At 45.3% G+C, this 23,103-nt stretch overlaps 2 pseudogenes; both read left to right on the top strand.

Annotated features, from left to right (window-relative positions):
- The first annotated feature begins 6,243 nt into the window (after positions 1–6,243).
- LOC136480403 (pentatricopeptide repeat-containing protein At3g09650, chloroplastic-like) lies at positions 6,244–8,374 on the top strand (annotated as a pseudogene).
- Positions 8,375–11,508: 3,134 nt separating this feature from the next.
- On the top strand, positions 11,509–15,048 carry LOC136480402 (U-box domain-containing protein 21-like; annotated as a pseudogene).
- Positions 15,049–23,103: the final 8,055 nt, after the last annotated feature.

Raw genomic sequence — 23,103 nt, 5'->3', positions numbered from 1 at the left:
CGGTTTCAAAATCTGGTTTCAAGTTGCCATTTATTAAAATTCAAAATTTCACTATTCCGATTTGGTCAAATGAAAAGAAGACCAAAATAAAAGTTGTAGATAGTAATGTGTTCAACAACTTCTATGTTCATGACTTTCTTATTTGAAATCATTTAAGGTTTCAAAATCTTATTTGAAGTTGACATTTATTGAAATTCAAAATTTGAAATGTTCAAATTTGGTCAAATGAAAAGATGACCAAAATATAAGTTGTACATCTTGATGAGTTCTACAAATTTGATGTTTACAAAATTTTCATTTGAGGTCATTTAGTGGAGATGAAATTGTTTTAGTTGTTTTAAATTTCAAATTTTCAATTTTTAAAATATTCTTTTTGTAAAGAACAAAATATAGAATTATATATTTTCTATATAAAAAAATGTATATATAGATACATTTATATATATATAATAATCAGAAAACAAATACATACAGTTATATATAAAGAAAAATGAATATATAGAACATGTAATAAAAATTAATTGAATTTTTTTTGTAGGGGTGGCTGGTGAGTGAGCCGCCCCTAGAAATGAATTTATAGGGGCGGCTCAATCACCAGCCGCCCCTACAAATACTACCCAGTATAAATATAGGGCGCGCTTGAAGGCCAAAATTTGTGTAAGTCTAGGCGCTCTTCTTCTTGCAGATGTCGTCAGGCTGCTGAATATCCGCCCCCCCCCCCCCCCCCCCCCCCCCGCCGCCACCGTCTCCGTGCCTGGCGCCGCTTCCTCTCACCTCCGCCGTCCTCCTGTGACCGCCTCCGTCGCCCGCCACGCTTCCCCCCCAAACGCCGCCATTCCCCAGGCCGGTCGCCATGGCTGCTAGGCGCGAGAGCTCACAAGCCGCGTGGCTGCCGCTGCCCCGTCCGTTTTGGACCTCGACCTCCGTCCTCGCTGTACGCTCTGGTAGTCGTCCCCGCCACCGGCGGCGCCTCCTCTCCGACCTTGTCGGCCCTTGCGCGCCCAGCTATGTGCTTTGGTAGTCATCCCCGCCACCAGCGGCGCCTCCTCTCTGACCTCTCCTCTGGCTGCCGTCCCCCGCGCATCGCCGCCGTCTTCTGTAGATAAGCCCAACCCCTTCTTTTAGCTGCCGATTTCACGGGTTTTATTACTAGGGTTTAGCATGGCTTGCTTGTGTTGGTTGCCCCCTGTGATAATTTTGGAGAAGGCCATCACGAAGATAATACGGCTTTCATGCATGCACATAATTAAGCTTTCGTGCATGCACATAATTGAGTAGTCCCCCATCTAAGAAACTTCCATTGTGCTTAACTTTGCTAAATAATGATCTGCATGTAGTACACATGCTCTCTGTACTATAATAGGCCCATTTAAAATATCAAACGCCATTGTTTATGCAGCTACTAATTCTTTAAGTCACTATACTTCCATTTTTTGTGTTTCTTTTTTTTTGGCTAATCCATATTGTGGATCTGTGCATTGCTTCAGTTCTTCCAGCTTGTTTGCTTATGAATCTGGACTATCTAGCTGTACCTTAACATAGCAGTACCGTAACATAGGTTGTTGATTAATTGCATATTCAGCTCATGTAATATAGAGATAAATAGATAAACTTGGTGCTGCATTTAGATATGAGTAGTAATAGAAGTTCTTGACTATGGTACCTTATTTGTTGTTTCCTTGATCTGTTAACTAGTAACGATATGTGATCTGTATAATTGGTGCGACATTTTGCTTAAAGCATTTTTACTTATGTTGAGGTGAAATTTCTTCACATAACTTTTATGCTTTGTCCACACAATAATTGTGCTTGTCATCACAGTTACATTGTTTTTGCACTTACTAGGAAAGTAGGTATAACATTGGGGATGCTATATTTGAAATACTAGCATACATACTTGATTGTGTCCTATGTTGGGATTGGGTCCTCTTGTTACTGCTGGTACAGTTCACTACTCCTATTTCTTTATTTTTTTGTTAATACCTCTTGGTGTCGTTTGTTGGGCTTATAATATAATTTCTATCGATCAACATATGGAGTAGAAATAATTATTTTTAAGATTATGAATAATGTACTTGTAATTTTAGAGGGAAACTCTGCATGTAGTGTGTGATGTGTATCTTTTTGTTCTTACATGATTTTTTATTGCTGTTTTGATCTGTCTAGAATTGAGGTACCATGCACAGATGTATATGCACTTTCTAGAGTCTAGACTGCATCTAAATTTTACCTTTTAAATTGAGGTACCATGCACAGATGTATATTGATGTTCCTATTAATTAGAGGGAAACTCTGCCTTGAAGATAAATATCTTAAGGAATTATAAGAAATTAGTCCATATTAGTTCCTAGTAAGAAACAAAAGAGTGCACACCTTATATTAGTATGAGGCGTGATATTTATGAGTTTCTCTTTTTGGTTTATATGCCCATTGTATATATACATTGATACATTCTCATCCAACTGTTCCAGTAGAAATAAACTTTGATGCAACTTATGATCTCTGTGTCCATTTTATGATCTCTGTGTCCCGTAGTACCTATGCTTATGAAATTCGAACTCACTATCTGTATTTTATTTATTGCTATGGTCTGTGTTGCTATGTTGACTATGATATCTTTTTTGTCACTCTTAACCAATATTTCTTCCTTGAATCAAACCTGAAGTACAGATGTTCTTTGGCTATGTTTCTCTCCTTAAAACCGTTGTGTTTGATTTATTATCATGTGGTTCACCTGTGCCTGCGTACCTCCTGTTTCTCTCCTATGTTCAGTAGTATGGCAGGTCATAGTAGCATGTCGTTGTGTTTTTCCTGTTGGCCAGCTGCTTGGTTCTTCTTTGCTAATTAGCAGCTTGAGTTTGGAATTTATTTCAGTATCACATCAGTTTAGCATGTCGTTGGAATTTATTTGAGCTTGGAATTAGCAGCTTGAGCTTGGAATTTATGTTGCCTGCAGTACATAAATTTTAGAGCTCCTGAAAATTTAGTTATAGTGCTTGTCTACTTCTGTTGTAGCTGAAAATTGCAGTGCTTGTCTACTTCTGTTGTAAAACTATGGGTTGCTATTTTCTATTATCTATAAATTTCGGTGTATCTATGAATAGTTTCGTAAAGTTGACGACTCTGTTTATTATAAGACATGTTAAGTTTAGAACTTTACCCTTTTCTCCCTCCAGACTCCTTCAATTCCCTTGCTACTTCTCTAGATGCATCGCTAGGACTCCCTGCTGCATTACTGCTCTATTCTCTGATTCTATTCCCTTCCCCTTTGCTTGTGCTGTTGCTAACACCATGGATCCACACTCTCAGACTACTCCTTTCCCCTTTGTCTTTCCTCTTGCTGCCTTCCTTCATAGGCCTGTTGACTCTTCGTCTCCCGTGTCGCACCCATCATGGGCGTGCTGAACAATTATTTCACTTGAGGGCAACTGCTGAACAGGTTATTTATAGTAAGTATGCACCATTCTAGAGACGTCAGACTCTCTGCAGATATATGAAAATCACCAGCAATTGTCTATTGCAAACAAAGACCCGACCCATGGTGCTACTGCTACGCCTAAGAATTTTTCATGGCAGTGATCCGTTCCTCTCCATCAGGCATTTATTTATGCCTTCATGTATCACCACGAACTTATCATTGGCACACACGCATGCATGATTGCTGCTCATACATCATACAGCTATATATAGCTGCAGGAACCGAGCGTCTGATCGTGCCATTGCAGCTGCAGACAGACCGGATCAACAAAGTCCTGCTAAGAAATAGTAGTAATTATTTTCCTTCCTGCAACTGATTATGTATTTTCACTTACTAAAGGTCCTACGTGATAATACAACCAAGCATATTAAAGTATCTATCTAAATACTGAATTTTCCTGAAACCTTTTATGATGAGTTTGTCAATGTAAATTGTATGGCAACGTAATTTTCAGTTTAGAAAATTAGTAGGCTTTGAATTGTCTTAATGCTGCATTGTTTTAAGGCAACCACTATGTTTTACATACACGGGCTGTATTGGCTTGCTACTACTTTCTGGAAGAAAGTCCGACTGCAATTTCCTTTCTGAATTTTTCTATTCTGCTTGTCTCTCTTTCAGTTATGCATGGTACAAGGGTAATATGATTGTGCTTGGCTGCTTGCAATTGCAACTCCAGTTTTTGTCTATTTTTGCCATCAGCGGCTGCTCTATGTTTGCTAAGCAGCTGTTGTTTTTTTGCCAAATCTCCCCTCTCCTCTTCTCTCCTTTGTTTTGCCGATGATGAAATTGTCCAAGTCCATACATTATATGGAATATGAGCTGATGATCAAGAACTTGTGAGGAACTTGGCATCATTAGCAGCCGCCCCTACATTACCTTCTCCTCTCTTCTCTGTTATGATGCCTTGATGCTCCAAGTTCATGATCAAGAACTTGTGAGGAACTTAGCATCATTAGCAGCCGCCCCTACATTACCTTCTCCTCTCTTCTCTATTATGATGTCTTGATGCTCCAAGTTCATGATCAAGAACTTGTGAGGAACTAGGCATCATTAGCAGCCGCCCCTACATTACCTTCTCCTCTCTTCTCTGTTATGATGCCTTGATGCTCCAAGTTTATGATCAAATGATGATTGATATGTTTCTGAGGCCTCTACTACTGCTACTACTCATTTTTTTATATATTGTTGTTTTATAGGACTACTTTGGTTTATAGACCTTTTTTATTTCTTATACTTTCTCGCATATCTAAAGCACACTTTCTTGCAACTATTAGAACAAAGCGCGAAATAATGTCGCAGACACCATACAGTGCAGCCCGATGCCCCGAGCATGATGAGCAGCCAACCTATGAGGAGCAAGCACTAGAGGACCAGCTTACTCAGGATAATGGGAATGGGGATCCCGATCTTCCGTCAGGTAGAGGTAACTATCGTTGTGGCGGAGAATGACACACCGATCCGGCTTCAGATCGAAAGATCGAACCCTGCAATCTTAGCACCACAACTCCTCTGGTTATCAACCAAGACACGGATCCGGTTGACCTCGCCAAGAAGGCTAATCCCTGCCAGCGCAACGAAGAGCACAAGCAACAACAAGAAAGAAAGCAACTAAATTGCATATGAATGATTAATCTCACAAAGTTGGGGTCTCACAAACCAATGAACAGCGAAACTGTTCTTGACAGATTAATCTAAGCAAAACCCAAAACCTAATAGCGGCGGCGGCGTATGATTATAAAGGTCTTAGGGTCATCGCCTACCCTAGACGCGCCCCTAATGGGCCCAAACACGATACACGGTCCAACGGACCAAAAGACGGTATCGCAGCACCCTGACAGATTCTGGAGGCTGACTTATTTCGATGATTCCTGTTGATTCTGAAGCGCTTTTTATGTGACACCACTTGGATTAGCTTCCTTATCAAATTATCTTTCCAACCATATGTGGATCATTGAAAACGGAGTCCAGATGCGTCCTGGGTGACCAGTTTAAGGCAGACTGGTCCTGGAGGCCGAGGTAGACTCGAACTTGAGTTGCTTTGGGCCTCCACCTCGGGGACTTGAACCGAATTAGCCTCAGGCCTCCTTCTTGACTTGGACACTCTTGCTGGTCTCCTACCCCTCCATACCATGTGCTAAACATGGTCATATGCATGGGTGTCATGTCCTCATCATCCTCCCCTTCTTGACGAAAAGTCGTCCTCGGAGTCGATTGTGCTTGAAACTGATCCTGCACAACATAAAGGAGAACGGGGTTGCGAAGACAGAGAATTGAAATAAGTGTGAGAAGGAACGTGACCATGTTTCCAAGAAATTTCAGCAAGCATGTAAACTCCATGATCCGAATGCACACGATGTATGTCAACTCTATCCTACAAAAGATTAGAACTAACCAAAGACAATGCAGGAATAGATGGTCTAGTAGACATAGGTAGCCACCAACAATGCTCCCCTTCTTGGAAGGGAACTTGGTTCTTTGAGGAACATGAGAAAATGTTTGTATTATGGGAGAATTGGTTCTGTAGCATCAAAAGATCACAAGAATCAGAAAATACCACTAAAAAGTTCTGTCACGTGAAATACCATCGAAAGATGTAAGCGTTAACCGAAATTAGCATTCTGTCACGTTCAGTCAATTTTGGGGTAACGGCCGTCATCTCCACCCGCACGAGCATGCGCTGTGATGCGCCCTTCTTCCTCCTCCATCCATTTGCTGCCCATGCTCGCCAGCTGTGAGCAGTGTCACCTCACCACGCCACCGTCCGCATGCCCGCGAGCACCGTGCCGCACCGCCATCCACATGTCGTTCGTGAGGAGCTAGAGGTCGCCGGAGTCGAGGAACCACGTGGTACTCCAGGGATGCTATGCTGCACGCACTACTCGCTCCAGCTCCTCCAACCCCATCCCTCCTTCCCCGGTGGCGCCACCTGCTCTTACTCATGCTCATGCTCCCTGCCTTCTTCCTCCTCCGGCAACCAGCACTAGAGGCTCCATCCGCCAGCCGCCCTGTCCCTAGCTACTTCCCGTTCCACCCCGCCACTCACCCACGCGCCTGACCATGACGAAGATGGCGCCTCTGATGATGCCCTCCTGGCGCTCCTCCGCACCCATGACACCAATGCCGCCTACAGCCTCTTCTCCTTGAAGCCTTCTGCCCTCCCTTCCTCCCCCACCACAGCCTCTCGCCTCCTCGCGCAGCTCTCCTTCAATTCCAATGGCCCCGATACGATCTCTCGCGCCGCCCGCCTCCTCCAGAGCCTCCGCGCCCACGGCGCCCTCGACCTCCTCGACACCAACTCCCTCTCCCTCGCGACGGCGGCCGCGGCCGCCGCCCGCTCCCTCCTCCTCTACATGCTCCGTCAGGGCCTCCTCCCCGACCGACGCACGTACACCACCACCATCGCCCGCCTCACGCCGCCCACCAAGGCGCTCCGCCTCTTCGATGCCGTCCTCCGCCACCTCTGCCGCGCGCCACTAGAGCTCGTCTACCCCTCCTACCTCCTCGATGCGGCTGCATTCAACGCAGCGCTCAGCGCCTACGCCGACGCCGGGGACTACCGCCGATTCCGGCAGCTGTTCGACGCAATGAGCGAATGGAGCGCTGCCGCCGATGCGCTCACCTACAACGTCGTCATCAAGATGTGCGCGCGCGCCGGCCGAAAGGACCTCGTCGCGCGCGTGCTTGAGCGCATGCTCTCCTCTAGCCTCGCCCCCTGCACGACCACTTTCCACTCCCTCGTCGCCTCGTTCGTCGGCTTCGGTGACATCTCCACGGCGGAGAGGATTGTGCAGGCGATGCGGGAGGAGCGCAAAGACATATGCTCACTGCTTAGGGATGTCGCTATGGATTGCGATGGTGCGACTGACGTCCAGGAGGGTGCCGCGCTGCTGGACGACATTGTTGCCGGGGCCAAACAGGGATAGGGCTCAGATGAGGTGCCGCTGTTCCCCAAGGCTTATCCGCCCAATGCCAGGGTGTACACCACATTGATGAAGGGATACATGAACGCAGGCCGAGTCAACGATGTCGTGGCCGTGCTGCGCACGATGCGGCAAGAGGCGCTGATGGTACCCATAAGCTAGCCGGACCATGTGACTTACACGATGGTGATATCAGCGCTTGTCAGTGCGAGCGATGTGGCGCGCGCGCACGCCGTGCTGGGTGAGATGGCCGCGGCCGGAGTTCCAGCCAACCGTGTCACCTATAATGTCCTGCTCAAGGGGTACTGCCAGCAGCTGTAGATCGGCAAGGCCAGGGAGCTCTTTGAGGAGATGGTGATGGACGCCGGCATCCAGCCTGGCGTGGTGACATACAACACCCTCATGGACGGGTGTGTGCTCAGCGATGACAGCGCGGGCGCCCTAGCCTTCTTCAATGAGATGCGATCACAGGGCATCGCGCCGTCCACGGTGAGCTACACGACGCTGATGAAGGCGTTCGCTGTGTCGGGGCAGCCCAAGGTGGCGCACAAGGTGTTCGAGGAGATGGTGATGGTGGATAGGGCTGGTGGAGACGACGAAGCAGGTGGTAGAGAGGATGAAGGAACACGGCGTGTAGCTGGACGTGGCGACGTACGGCAGCCTGGCGAAGGGCATCGCGATGGCGCACAAGCCAGGGGAGGCGCTGGTGCTCTGGAACAAGGTGAAGGAGCGGTGCCTGGAGGAGGCCAATGAGGAGCTGCTGGGGGCGCTGGTGGACATGTGCGTGAGGGCGGCCTTCTTCAAGAAGGCGCTGGAGACTCGGGGAAGGAGGCATGGGGTTGGAGGAGCTGGAGCGAGTAGCGCATGCAGCATACCACGTGGTTCCTCGACTCCGGCGACCTCCAGCTCCTCGCGGACGACATGTGGATGGCGGTGCGGCATAGTGCTCGCGGGCGTGCGGACAGCGATGCGGTGAGGTGACACTGCTCACAGCTGGAGAGCATGGGGCAGCAAATGGACGGAGGAGGAAGAAGGGAGCATCACAGCTCATGCTCGTGCCGGTGGAGATGACGGTCGTTACCCCAAAATTGACTGAACGTGACGAAATGCTAATTTCAGTTAACGCTTACATCTTTTGATGGTATTTCACGTGACGGAGCTTTTTCAGTGGTATTTTCCGATTTTTGTGATCTTTTGATGCTAAAGAACCAATTCTCCCTTGTATTATTATGGCTGCCCTCTAAACGATCATAACCTTATACAATAAAAGGAAAATTCATATTACTACGAATGTATACTCGATGTATCATATATTGTTCCTTGTTGTTATATTTGCCAATAACATGATATGTGTGTTCAGAAAAGCAAGGCAAATCAGCATATTTAAAAAGGCTCTTCTCCAAACAATCTAGGTTACACAAAACATCAAATTCAATGTAACCCAAAGTATGTAAAGAAGACAACAGTTTGAACTCATCAGTTTTATTATCAATATGAATAACATGTTTATTTTTAGCACAAGCGACTGGTTCCAAAACATGTAAAACTGAAGCATCATCAATCAATTCATCTTTATCACAAGGAACTTCAAGCAGATTATCATGGGATAGAGATAAATCAAGAGAGGGTTCCACTAACAATTGCTCTATGATAGCATGGTTTGTGGAAAAATTTAGTACATTAAAAATTTCTCACCTTCCATGAGTGTAGCACCATGAGCATTACCTGTGTTCTTAGCGGGAGTAATAGGAGCATTGTGAAGTGATGGTTCTGAATTTGCATATGAGGTTGTGAGCTCCTCATTTTCTTCTATGTCATCCTCTCGCTTATGGACATTATCCTACAGAAGGTTAGTCATAGCAAGAGGAATAACAACAGACTCTTCCTCTAAATGGTGCACCTCAGCATATGAAGTCAAAACAGGAGGTGGATTAACAAAGGTTTCTCGCATAAGGAGTTTCATATCATTTCAAGTTTGAGGTTTATTAGAAGGATCTAAAGACTCCCACCAAGATAAAGTAGAATGTCACAAAACACTAGCTGGATTTTTACCTTCCTACTTGGACACATAAAGCGAGTAGCAAATATGTTATCTATGGCAATTTTCCACTCCATGTACTCATCAGCACCTATACCATCATAAGTCGGTGGATACGAACAACCTGTCATTGTTAGAAGACAGCAAAAGACAACACAAAAGTATTATCCCTATCAAATGACTATGTGGTTGCAGTGGTGTCACTTTTCATAGCAAGTTGAAGTGTCTTACCAAGCTCTTACAAAGTTCTTACCAACACAAGCAGTGGGTGGTACAACCGGCGGCTAGTTCGTGATACCTGTGAGGCAGTGGTACCAAGATTGCAAGGCCCTTTTTCTGTACTGATCTGAAGAGTTTGTGGAGCTTGGAAGGCACACAAAGAATAATATGTATATCTGGCATACAAGTCAGTAACAGAAAGTAATGCTGAATTATAGTCCAAAGTACTTGTTCTCGTTGCTGGTCTAAAATGTTTCAAGTACCAGGTGTGTGACAAATAAGTATGATGGATAAAAAGGTGACAGGTGTGTGAAAAACAAGTATGGTGGGTAGCAACAGCAACACAAACAAGGAACAAGACAGCACACGCTAACACAGCTCACTTTGGCCTTCTCTATGTACTCCTCTAGATATTGTTCCTCTTTTGCCCCTGTCTTTTTTCTATTTTTTGGCTATCGTTGTTTTTTTGGAAATTTCAACTTTTTCTTTTTATTTTTTTGATATTTTTCCTTCACTTAGGAGCACAAAAGAAGTAACCACAGAAAATATGAGCTTAAAAAAATGAAAAACGTGGCCCGTGGAAATTTCAGAAGACGTGCTCAAATTCGACAAAAAGCTTGTGACCACGAAAAGAGGATCTTGTGACCAGTTTTTGACCAATTAAAAATTTTCCAACCCCAGCGTTGCTGGGGATGGACGGATCCGAAATTTTTTTCTAATCGATTTTGATATATGAAACGTCGAAATCGGAGTTCATATGCAAAAACTAGACCAGTTTTAAGAATTGGCTCCGAATTATAGGACAAAACGAGAACATTGTGCGCAAAATTGGTCACAACAGCAAAGATTTGATGGAAATGAGGGGGAAAAACACACGAACTGGACTCTAACACGACCTAACCAGCAACAAAGACCTCGACCCAGACACAAACTCAACACGACGGACTCTGAAACTGAAATATGCAAAGGCTATGGCGCGGAAGGTTCTAGGACAGCAAATAAAAATATGGCACTGGACTATGGGACGAATGCGAAACACTCAAAACTAGGGAATAAATATGAACCTGACGGTATACCTTAGCTCTGATTACCACTTAATGGGAACGGGGATTCCGATCTTCCATCAGGTAGAGGTAACTATCGTTGTGGCGGAGAATGACACACCGATCCAGCTTCAGATCGAAAGATCGAACCCTGCAATCTTAGCACCACAACTCCTCTGGTTATCAACCAAGACACGGATCCAGTTGACCTCGCCAAGAAGGCTAATCTCTGCCTACGCAATGAAGAACATAAGCAAGAACAAGAAAGAAAGTAACCAAATTGCAGATGAATAATTAATCTCACGAAGTTGGGGTCTCACAAATCGATGAACGACGAAACTGTTCTTGACAGATTAATCTAAGCAAAACCCAAAACCTAATAGCGGCGGCGGTGTATGATTATAAAGGTCTTAGGGTCGTCACCTACCCTGGATGCGCCCCCTAATGGGCCCAAACACGATACACGGTTCAACGGACCAAAAGACGGTGTCGCAGCACCCTAGCAGATTCTGGATGCTGACTTGTTTCGACGATTCCCGTTGATTCTGAAGGGTTTTGATGTGAGACCACTTGGATTAGCTTCCTTATCAAATTAACTTTCCAACCATATGTGGATCGTCGAAAACGGAGTCCGGATGCGTTCTGGGTGACCAGTTTAAGGCAGACTGATCCTGGAGGCTGAGGCAGACTCGAACTTGAGTTGCTTTGGGCCTCCACCTCGGGGACTCAAACCGAATTAGCCTCAGGTCTCCTTCTTGACTTGGACACCCTTGCTGGCGTCCTACCCCCCCCCCATACCATGTGCCAAACATGGTCATATGCATGGGTGTCATGTCCTCATCACAGGAGCAGTTCGATAACGAGTTAGAAAAGGATCTAGAAGTGATGCTTACTCAGGAGCAGTGTGACGAGAAGGAAGGGGGAGTAGAAGGAAGAGCAGGAGAGGCTGCTGAAGGCAAAGAAGAAGAGGATGATGATGCTGATGACTTAAAAGAGGGATATATAAGTCCCGAGGATCCCTTCCCACGTGAAGCTAGAAGGAGGCCAACAGAGGAAGATTTAGACAAGGATTTTAACCCGAACGAGGAGGTAGGGATAAAGTCTTAGCTTGTAAATTTTTCTAAAGCTTTGACTGTGTTACCTCTGCTAACACTTTGACATGTCGTATATACAGGTCCCTCCTAAAACTCGAAAAAGAAGACATCGACGTCCATGACATCTCGCTGGATAAGACAGAGTAGAGGAAAGGAGAGCAGAGGCAACAGCCACAGAGACGGACATTGAGACCTCTGCTCCACAACCTGAAGACACAACCACGACTACCAAGCCAAAGAAGAAACAAGGGGATAGAAAAGTAAATCAATATCCAGATAAGGCATGCTATGTGATAACGGAGATCAGGCCAGTAGGGGAGATCCTGAAGCCGAAGGAATTCAGAGGACGATTCCGTAATGCGATCGGAGCCCTAGTAAGAGATAAATTGAACTCAGCAATCCCTAACTGGAAAGAGGTACCAGAGAAGAAAAAGGATAAACTATGGGATAAGCAGCTGAAGCTCAATTTTAGATTTTTGGAGGGTAAGCACGAGCTGGTAAAAAAATAGTTTCAAGATCATGGGAGAGTCATTCCGATGTTGGAGGTCGGAGGTCAACAAGAAGTATATCTAAAAGGGGTTAACTCCCTTCAACGAGTTCGACAATATAACTCCTAGTCAATGGGAGGAGCTCGTGGCTCAGAAGACTTCACCGGAGGCATTGGAGCTCAGTGCCCGTAACACCGAGCTGGCGAAGAGGAACAAACACCACCATCATCTAGGCCCCAGTGGCTACTATGCCAAGAAAGAACAGTTTAGGAAGATGGACGAAGAGGCCACAACTGCTGGGAATATCGATGTGAAGAATTTGAATGTATGCTCAAGGAATTGGATATATGCGAGGAGTACAGAATCATCCAGCGGTAATCTTAAGTTTGATAAGCCAGAGACCCAAGAGGCAGTATCAAGGATACTGAAATATGCTAAAGACAAGGAGAAGGGCTCATTCAATCCTTCTAGAGAGAGAAATGAGCTTAGCCTTGGCTTGGAAAACAAGGAGCACATAGGCTGTACCAGGGGGCTAGGGAAAAGAATGACCTAGAAGCATGGATTCGAAGAGGACATGCACATGTATAAGAAACATGGCATAGACCAGGAGACTAATCTTGAGCTCTAAGTGAAGGCTCTAGTTGCGAAAGCGCTGGAGGTGCAAGGTCTGTCTACGGAGCTACGGACATTAATGACGCCGCCGGAGGAACTGGCATTAGTTGGCAGCCCTCCGAAAGTTCCTAGCAGCCCTCCGAAAGTGTACATTGTGGATACTATGTATGTTCTATGATAAGTAACACCGGTGCCTACAAGAGACACCCTTTAAGGATAAGTTTGAACCTCTTCACCCGTAGTATAAAAACTTCGCACATGGTATGAAATACTAAACCGAAACTTGTTCTCTTGTAGTGGAAAGAAGAGAAAGAAATGAAAAGAGACTCATACAAGGATGACCAACTCTTAGAGTTTGTCGGCGACCTTTGCAACTTCATATTGGATCAGATTGTACACGTCAAAGGCACCTACCATGACCAAGATTCTGACTTAGGTAGAAATCCTCAGTACCAACACCTTCGTGAGACTGAAAGGCTAGCTCTAGGCCGTTGATAACAATATGTATGGAATTTGACATTGGTCTTACCTTGTGAATTATGTCTATTTAATGATGGATTGTATATATTCTTGTGAATTGGACTTGTAATTATAGTTTATATAATATTCTTATGCTTGTGGTCAGATTTGAATTATATATGTTCTGGTCAGATTTAAATTATATATATATATATATATATATATATATATATATATATATATATATATATATATATGTGTGTGTGTGTGTGTGTTCTGGTTGAATTTGAATTGTAAATTTAATTTTTTTTTGTGGGAAAGTGTACTGTAGGGGCGGTTCTACAAACAGGTATTATAGGGACAGCTGGTACTACAGCCGCCCCTACAAATCTATTTGTAGGGGCGGCTGATAACACCAGTCATCTCTAAAAATTGATTTGTAGGGACGGTCTGGGAACTGCCCCTATAAATACATGATTTGTAACTACGCTTTGGTAGGGGTGGCTGGCCAAACCGCCCCTATAAATCATCTGGAGCCGCCCCTATAAAAGGTTCATGTAGTTGTGTTTTAATACAACTTGTCTCGTACACAGGAAGAATGGCATGTGAAGATGAAAGTGCAAGTGAACTATGCTCATTGATATATAGATAAAGAGACCTGAACTATGCTCATTGATATATAGATAAAGAGACCTTTTATAGTGGTTGGGAAAGTACCTTGGTACCAGGTACTTTAATTTTTTCTACTTTTTAGCCAACTAAGTAAGAAACATTATTTATTAAATATAGTTTATAATATCGAGGTTATTTTCGTAACTAAGGTTATGGCCCTTTGCCTAACCCTCTACCTCGTTCATCGGTGTTCGCTCCGCTAGCTGCCCTAGGCGCTGACGGGTATCACGTACGACCATGAGAGCATCTAGGCGTGGCTGGAAACTGGCCGCGCCACCTTCCCCGTCACCCACGCGCTGCTCCGCCACGATGACCCTCGTTCCCAACCACACCATCCGCCGTGTCATCCAGGACTGGTGCGTCACCATCCGCTCCCACGGCGTCGAGCGCATCCCCACGCCCAAGATCCCCATCACGCCCGGCCTCCGAGCTCCTCTTCGTCCTCGCCAGCTCCGCGCGCGCGGCAGGCGCGGTGCGCCGAGGTGGTCGCCAAGATATAGGCCCTCGCGAGGGACAGCGAGCGGAACAGGCGCTGCTTCGCGTCCATCGGCACGGGCCGCGTTCGAGTCGCTCGCTGCTGCTGCTGACACCGCACCGGAAAGGTCGAGTCCTTGAGGACATCCTGGCGGCATTGGGCACGTCCTTGATGTGAGCAGAAAGGTCGACGAGATCGTAGACGCGCTGGCAAAGACCATCAAGTCTCCAATCTGCCCACAGGCAACCAAGGCCGGCATGGTGGCCACCTACCACCTGTACGAAGAGCGCGTCACGGCGCGCCTTGCCACCGCCGGGCTCGTCCCCGTGCTCGTCGAGGCCTTTGTAGATGCCGACAACAGCATGTCCGAGAAGGCAAGTGGCTGTGCTCGACGCGGAGGAAGGCCGCGCAAGCGCGCAGGCGCACACTGGCCGTGTCCATGCTCGTCAAGAAGATGTTCTGCGTGTCCAACCTGGCCACCCCACTCGCCGTGTTGGCGATGTGGCAGCTCGGAAAGGCGCACAGCGACGGCGAGGAGAACGATGCGTAAATGACTGATTTACTCTTTTTTGGAAATAAATATAAAATGAAAAATATATCTTGTTCCATATATTTTGGTACTACCCACCTAATTTGGTACGTCCAGGTACTTTCAGTTAGGTACCTCCTATTTTACCACCATCCGATCTCACACAATAGATCGTCCATGTTTCATCCAACCATCATAAAATTTCTCATAGATAAATAGTGCTTTCACTGATACTGAAGTAATTGAAAAGATACTTTCTTCATGATGAATGTTGTATTGTGGTGAATTTTCTAAAATACAATGCCGTAACGAACGCCGTTGCTGGTGTGGCTGGGGCAGCAAAACAATGCAACGGCTGATGATGATTCTAACTGGAGGAAAAAGGGTAAAAGTTGATGGCTAGATAGACGAGAAGTCCATCTAAACGCAACCCTGTTTATACAGACAATGGCTAAATCAGCTGACAAACTTGCCTTCATCATTCCAAACGATAAAAATGAGGTGTCAAGGGTTCAAGTTCTGGTTAAATGTTAAAGCAATCGCCTGTCACTTTTTATGCAATGTTCATGAACAGAGGAACAGATAATTTCAGGAAAATTGGATAGAGACTGCTGAAGAGATGAATAATTTAATCTTAGATGATGCAGAGGTACATTCATCAATATGCCACTTTCCATTTAAGTTTCAGACCTTGAATATCTGCTGGTCTGCTGAAACTTACGGAAGCATTCAAGTTGATCTCCTATGTGGCGGAGTATGTATGTTTCTGATCAGCAAGTATCATTTGGGGCTGCCCATTCCCTAGGGGATCACCGAGATGGCTTGTTGGTCCAGTAAGAGTTATGTTGATCACCCATTGGTTACCAAGGAGGGTCATCACACATTTCATGTGATTTTGGTGTGCAGTGTGCTGATGGAAAATCAACTCAGCTCAAGTCATGTCACTACCGAAAACCGGCTCTTTGCCGAGTGCTTTTATGTTTGCCAAGTGCATTCCTTCGGACACTCGGCAAAGAAGCTCTTTGCCGTGTGCTGAGCTAAAAACACTCGGCAAAAAAAAAAAAAAAAACACTCGGCAAAGAGGGAGTTTGTCGAGTGTCAACAAAAAAACACTCGGCAAATATATGGTTTGCCGAGTGTAAAAAAAACACTCGGCAAAGATATGGTTTGCCGAGTCTTAAAAAAACACTCGGCAAAGAAATAAAATCATTTTTTTTGAAAAAGAAGAAGAATAAAAAAATGGGAAAAAAACTTTATCGAGTGCTCAGATATAGAACACTCGGCAAAGAAATAAAATATTTTTTCTGGAAAAGAAAAAGAAAAAAAATTAAAAAAAAACTTTGCCGAGTGCTCAGATCTAAAACACTCGGCAAACAAATAAATAATCTTTTTTCTGGAAACTTTGTCGAGTGTCCAGATCGGACACTCGGCAAACAAAAAAAAACTCGCCAAATACCCCCCTCCCGTCCCCTCCCCAATCCCCACCCGAGCACCCCGCGCGCCCCTCCCCTCCCGGACCGCCGCCGGCGGCGGCCGGCCCCCACTCCCTCTCTCGGTGGCGCCTCTCCCTCTCCACTCCGGCCTCCCTCTCCCTCTCCACTCCGGCCTCCCACTCCCTCTCTCGGTGGCGCCTCTCCTCCCTCCCTCGTCGCACAACCGGCGGATCCAGTTGGGGCGCTCACTAGCTGGGGCTGAGGCCTAGCGCGCCCGTCGGCGGCGGGGCTCCTCGTGTCCTGGCGGCTCCAAGGCAGCAGCGCTCAAGCGGATCTACGTGGTGGAGGTACGACAAGGGCGGAGCGAGGAGGTGCGGCGAGGGCGGATCTACGAGGAGGTCCAGTGGAGGTGGTGCATGAGGGTTGAGCGGGCTCCGTTGGTAGGCCCTAGAAGCGCTCGAGGGCCAGCCTCCTCCACCTCCGGCGACGCGTGGGCGAGATCCGGTGGCGGCTGGCCGCTCGACGTGTCCAGGTGCAGATCCGGTGGTGGCGGGCCGCTCGGTTCGTCCAGGTGCGGATCCGACAATGGTAGATCCAGGACGGCGGCGACGGCGGATCCAGGACAGAGGGCAGTGTTGGCTTTGGGTCGGCGGCCAACGTCGGCTTCGGTGAAGTTCCTCGTGTGCACGCCGGTGGTTGGAGCGGGCGGTGGTGGTGGCCGGCCGGTGCTTGTTTTTTTATTATTTTTTTTTGAAAAAAAAGTTTGCCGAGTGTTTTTTGGGCACTCGACAACGTCTTTACCGAGTGCCCGACCAAAAACACTCGGCAAAGTTAGTTTGCCGATGAAATTTTTGCCGAGTGCCATTTACCGAGTGTTACACTCGGCGAAGGGTTTGCCGAGTGTATTTGTGGCTTTACCGTGTGCCCTAGGCACACGGCAATGCTCCCATTCCCAGTAGGTGTAGCCATTTGCTGAGTAAAAGCTTCCGATATGATGGTTGCTTTGCTGTCTTTCTAACAGGTCAGGTAGTACAGGAGCTGGACGAGATTCCTGGCATTGTGGATCCTCGATCATGGGATTGTTTCTGGCAATCAGTAAATTTCTTCACTCATGCACACTCAATAAATTATATATTCAGTTGTTCTAATAAGTTTGCATCCGCTGCCTTGTAGAGCGTGTTGTGATCACATTGAAGGGCGTAGTGCAGGTTCCATATGAGCAAAATGTGAAATCCTCCGTGATACTGATACCATAAGTCTGCACCTTGCTGGAACGCAGGGCCCATCTTTTCCTAAACAGACGCTACACTTTTCTGCACATTCCGCATCAAGAGTCAACTTCCAAGTTGCTTGGAAAGGCTCAGAGGTATCCTGTACTAGCAGCCTAGCACCATTATGCAAAATTACAAATGGATCTATACGAACGTGTACATGCATTTATATATTTATATATATGAAAATCTTCAACATACAAGCTGACAATCTTTGATCACAGAACGAATATTGCCACAATAGTATGTGGGAGTATATGAAGGCAGAAATAAACTGATCTGAGATATGCCATCGTCCATTCCTACTTATTTGTTGTGTAGCTAGTTTTATAATATTAACAAACTTCTGTTAAATCCTCAAGAGCTAAGGCAATTCTAGGTTTAATTATCATGTAATTGTATCTTGCTAACCGAGTCCAATGAAAGGCTTAGGTCTAAATCGCTGATTGTGCACTATTACTCGTGGTCTTATTGGCAGTAAACTTCAATGCAATAAGCGCTACTATAGTTCTATTCATCTATCCTAAATTCTTGATGCGCATGACTTATAGGTGGTTGATGATTCGATGTCCTCTGCATTAGTAGCATCCTTGTTGTAGAATTAACATGGCTTTTTTATTTGTGGGTTCAACTACTAAGATTTTATCATAGGTGCATATTTCTATTACTAAGAGACTGATGCTTGTATAAATGTAGGAACTGATGAACTGAAATGTTATCTGGGACAACTTTCACTACTACAGAAGTTAACTGTAGGGACGGCTCTAGAGCTTCTGTAGGGACGGCTGCGCCAGCCACCCTTCCCAGGGTGTTCCTACAGAGGATGCCTCTGTAGGGGCGATTTCCTGACCGCCCCTGCAGTGCCCTCTGTAGGGGCGGCTGGTGTTTTCAGCCGCCCCTACAGTGCCCTCTGTAGGGGTGACTGATAATATCAGCCGCCCCTGTAGTGGACTTCTGTAAGGGCGGCTATATCACCAGCCGCCCCTGTTGTGTGTATTTGTAAGGGCGGTTCAATCAAGAACCGCCCCTACAGTGGATTTTCCAGCAAAAAAAATAAATAATTCAAATTCAAATCTGACCATATATATATATATATATAATTCAAATTCGAATCTAACCGCCACAAATATACATATATACATCCACAAACACAAGACCATTATTTAGAACATCATCACAAGTCATAATTCACAAAAGTCCATCATTATTGGTAGTAAAGAAGATAAGAGGGGATGAAAGTGGACTACGATTATTACATCTTTAAATTTAAATGAATTGTGCCGCAGAGGAAACTGATCATGTCCAGCAGGTTCGAGCTGAGGTGGATTCACATGTTGTCCTTGGCCATAGAATGCTTGAAAAGCTTCCTCTCTTGAGTTGATTTTTTTTGTAGCAATTACCCTTGAAATCCATCGACTTGAGCATGTGTTTTGTCCCAGCTAGAGTACACACCAGGTTCCTTCCTACGATGAACAACATACCATGCCATAGCTGCAGAAAAAGTAAAGTGTAGTAACAAAAAGTAAAGTGTAGTAACAAAAATACCACCAGAAGGCATGTGTAAGCATCATTGGCAAAGAGGCATGTGCTCAGTTCTATGAAAAACACATCACAGGCAACAGACATGTGCTCAGTTACATGAAAAACACATCACAGGCAACAGACATGTGCTCAGTTATATGAAAAATACATCACAGGCAACAGACATGTCCTCAGAAGAATGCAGGTAATATGCTTAGAAGAGTTAACAATAAGATGTTCAAATGAATGGCTGGGTCACATGATCAAACTGCCAAGGCAAATACACACACTAGCATCAGGTAGGTTGACCCAAAGAAGAATGCAAGGGTGTAGTGGCATATAGTCACTAACTACAAGCCACAGTTAGCCATAGTTAGTAGAGGGTAGCATGTTAACTGCACAAAAGAATGCAGGAACATGTCAACTGCACAGAGATGGGTAAGCCGACTGCACAACCAAGCCCAGCAGGAGTGAGTTATGCACAAAAGAAGCCACTAGAGAAGACCAGATGCATCCACTAGGAGAGAGCAGCCACTGCACCAAACCATGCATACAAAATACCACCAGGAAGATGGATCAACCAACGGACCAGCAAGCAGCTCAGTTGTAATAGTGCTTGGCCAAGAAGGTTCTCAGCCACAACACACGATGATCTGCATTCATGTTCACAAAAGCAGTACCCTGGGACTTGTTGTCAAGAAGGTGGCCTCATCGGCAAATCCAAGCATGAACATCACAGCCCCATACAGCTCTGGGTGGAAATCCTCAACCTTGGTTGAACAAATAACATCACAGCCCCAGCAGGCAAACCAGCCCCAACAGCAGCAAACCTAGTATGAGCACCAATCCCAGGGAACACAAGCTCATCAGGTGCAAGCATGTCAACATTCATCTCCTCAGCCATCCCCTAATTTAGTTGGCACACCCCACTCAGATTGTAATAAGATCAAATAAACATAATTGCACATGTCTCTAACCTCAGGTAAATTAAGAGAGTAACAAATAAACATCATAGTACATGCCTGCAGCCTCAGGTAAATTAAGACAGTAACAAATAAACATCATAGCACATGCCTACAGCCTCAGGTAAATTAAACCAATAACAAATAAACATCATTGCACATGCCTCCAGCCTCAGTTAAAGTATCACATAAATAAATAATCATCATTGCTTATGTCCAAAGCCTCAGGTCAAATGTAGTATCACAAAAAAATCATCATTGCATTTGTCCAATGCCTCAGTTCAAGTGTAATATCATAAAAATCATCATAGCATAAGTCCAAAGCCTCAGGTCAAGTGTAGCATAAAAAAGAAATCACCATTGCACATTGTTCAATGCCTCAATTCACATGAAAAACATAGTTCAACATTATTGGAACAGTAGCAGTTGCTTTCACATGAAAATCATCATAGCGTAAGTCTAATGCCTCAGTGTTATACATTTGTAGATTTTATGTAGTTAGCCATTGTAGTTTATTACCTGGTGCAACCCTTAACCCATCCTCCCTCTCTAGTGCATCAGCAAGGAAGGTAGCATCAGCAAGGAAGGTAGCATCTGTGAGCAAGTTCCTTTCTCTAAGCAGTTGGCACAGCTTAAAAAAGGTGCTCTTCTCATACGAAGCATGTTGACACACTCTATATCATTGCAGTTGTAAATTAAATCCAAGTTTTTTTGCCTTTCCTCATCCATGATTCTCAAAGGACCGTAAGTGATATGAGGCCTTGAATCATGTTGCATTCTAAGCCTACTAAACAAGAGTGCATACATAGCAGTGATAAGAGCAGCGGCTTGAGCAATCAACAGTCGTCGTTGGTCCTCCAAAGCCATCTACCAAAGCAACATAGGTGCAATGAGCACAACAACACAACAAAGCTATGAAAATAAGGGTGTGTTTTATTTCCTGGACAAGGTAAACAACAACCAATGCTTACTGTTCAATCTTTAGTACTATATGAAAGACATCATTGACATTGAACAAGTGCTCAGATTAACTGAAAACAAACATCCAAGGCATACACAAAAATCTTTGGCATTGGACAGTGCTCAGATTTACTGAAAGAAATCATGAAAAGCATGGAAAAATTATCATTGGCATTGGACAAATGCTCAGAGCAAAAATAGCAACATCATTGACTTGGATATGAGCTCATAAATATATTTCATTCACAGATCTAGACAACACCGACATCATCCATCAAGTACTACTGCAATAATCAGAATAGGGAGGAGGGGAGGGTTCAAAAGAGGAGGACTGCTTATACCGAACAGATGTGGTGATAGCACCACAATCAAAAGCAGATGAACAAACAAGGGATGACAGATCTATTGTGCCTGCATCAAGTATGAGACGAAATAATTAGGGATCGACCTATTCCCCAAGAACCTAGGGTTACAAGATGAACAAAATAGAGGGAGGGGCGATGGGGAGAACCAGATTCACTTGCTTGTTCAAGAACTCAGATCCATAGCGCTTGGAAAACAACCACAGAGGGAGGGGATTAGGCCGGCTTGAATCAATGACAAACACTGGAAAAAAGGAAAAAAGATGAACAGAGGGGATGAGCACCTGCTGCCGGAGCTGAGCGAATGGTGAGCAACTGAGAAGGGAGACGGCGGGGATGGGGATATATACGCGGTGAATGGCGCGAAATGGAGTGGTAACCCTAGAGAGATGGCGTCGAGGTCGGAGAGGATGGTGAGGATGGGGCAGGGGCAGCCGCACGACGAACCCTAGCCGCGCGCCGGGGGAGCAGACGGACGGGCCGCGCCGAGGAGCGCTCCCAAACCCTAGCCGGCCCGGCAAGGACGGAGGTCGAGGTCGAGGTCCGAGATGGGGCAGCCGGCCGCGGGCAAGCGCTCCCAAACCCTAGCTGCCGTCACGGCCTAGGGAATGGCGGTGGATGGGGCAGGGGCGGCGGTTGGGGTCAGGGAGACGGTGGAGGAGGCGGTGGAACGGCGGTGGATGAACCTAGTGTTGACGAGCTGCGCGCGCAGGATGTGGGATAGGGAGGGGGCCGCCTCGCAGCGAGGGAGGGCTACGGAGGAGGAGGATGGTGGCTGCCGTCGTCGCGCCCGCCGTGGCCCCCTGCCCGCATAGGAGAGGGAGAGCGAGAGAGAGCGAACACGAGAGAGAGAGGGGAAGAGAAGCTTCGTGAAGGAGAAGACGAAGCTGAGTATATATTTGTTTAGGTGGATTCCGACGAGAAGCGGGAGAAGCAAGAAAGAAGCTGAGTAGAAGCCGGATAAAGTAAGGCGAAGCAGGAGAATCAGCTTCCGGTAGAATCCGATCCAAGAGATCTGTGTTGTCGGTTGTGGAGATCGAACGGGCCAAAATAATTTGGGAAAAAAATTTAAATTTTAAAAAATTAAAATCAAAACTACTAAAATAATTTTGAGACACCAAATGATCTTAAATGAAAATTTGATAAAAAACAAAGTTGTAGAGGTCATGAAGATCTACAACTTTTATTTTGATCATCTTGTCATTTGACAAAATTTGAATCTTTCAAATTTGAAATTTTAAAAAATGACAAGTTCGAACCAAAATTTGAGACCCAAAATGATTTCAACATAAAAAGTGATGAATACTAAAGTTGTTCAAATCATTAATATCTACAAATTTTATTTTAGTCATCTTGTCATTTGACAAAATTTGAACATTTCAAATTGAAAATTTTGAAAAACGACAAGTTCGAATCAAAATTTGAGACCCAAATTGATTTCAACATAAAAAGCGATGAATACTAAAGTTGTTCAACTCATGAATATCTACAACTTTTATTTTGGTCATTTCTTCATTTGATAAATTCTTAGTACACATTGTTCACTAATCTTACACATGTCTCATAT

Source organism: Miscanthus floridulus, chromosome 9 (assembly GCF_019320115.1).
Source record: "Miscanthus floridulus cultivar M001 chromosome 9, ASM1932011v1, whole genome shotgun sequence".
Taxonomy (NCBI): Eukaryota; Viridiplantae; Streptophyta; class Magnoliopsida; order Poales; family Poaceae; genus Miscanthus; species Miscanthus floridulus.
The sequence above is the reverse complement of the archived record's forward strand: the minus strand, read 5'-3'. Positions and strand labels throughout refer to the sequence as shown.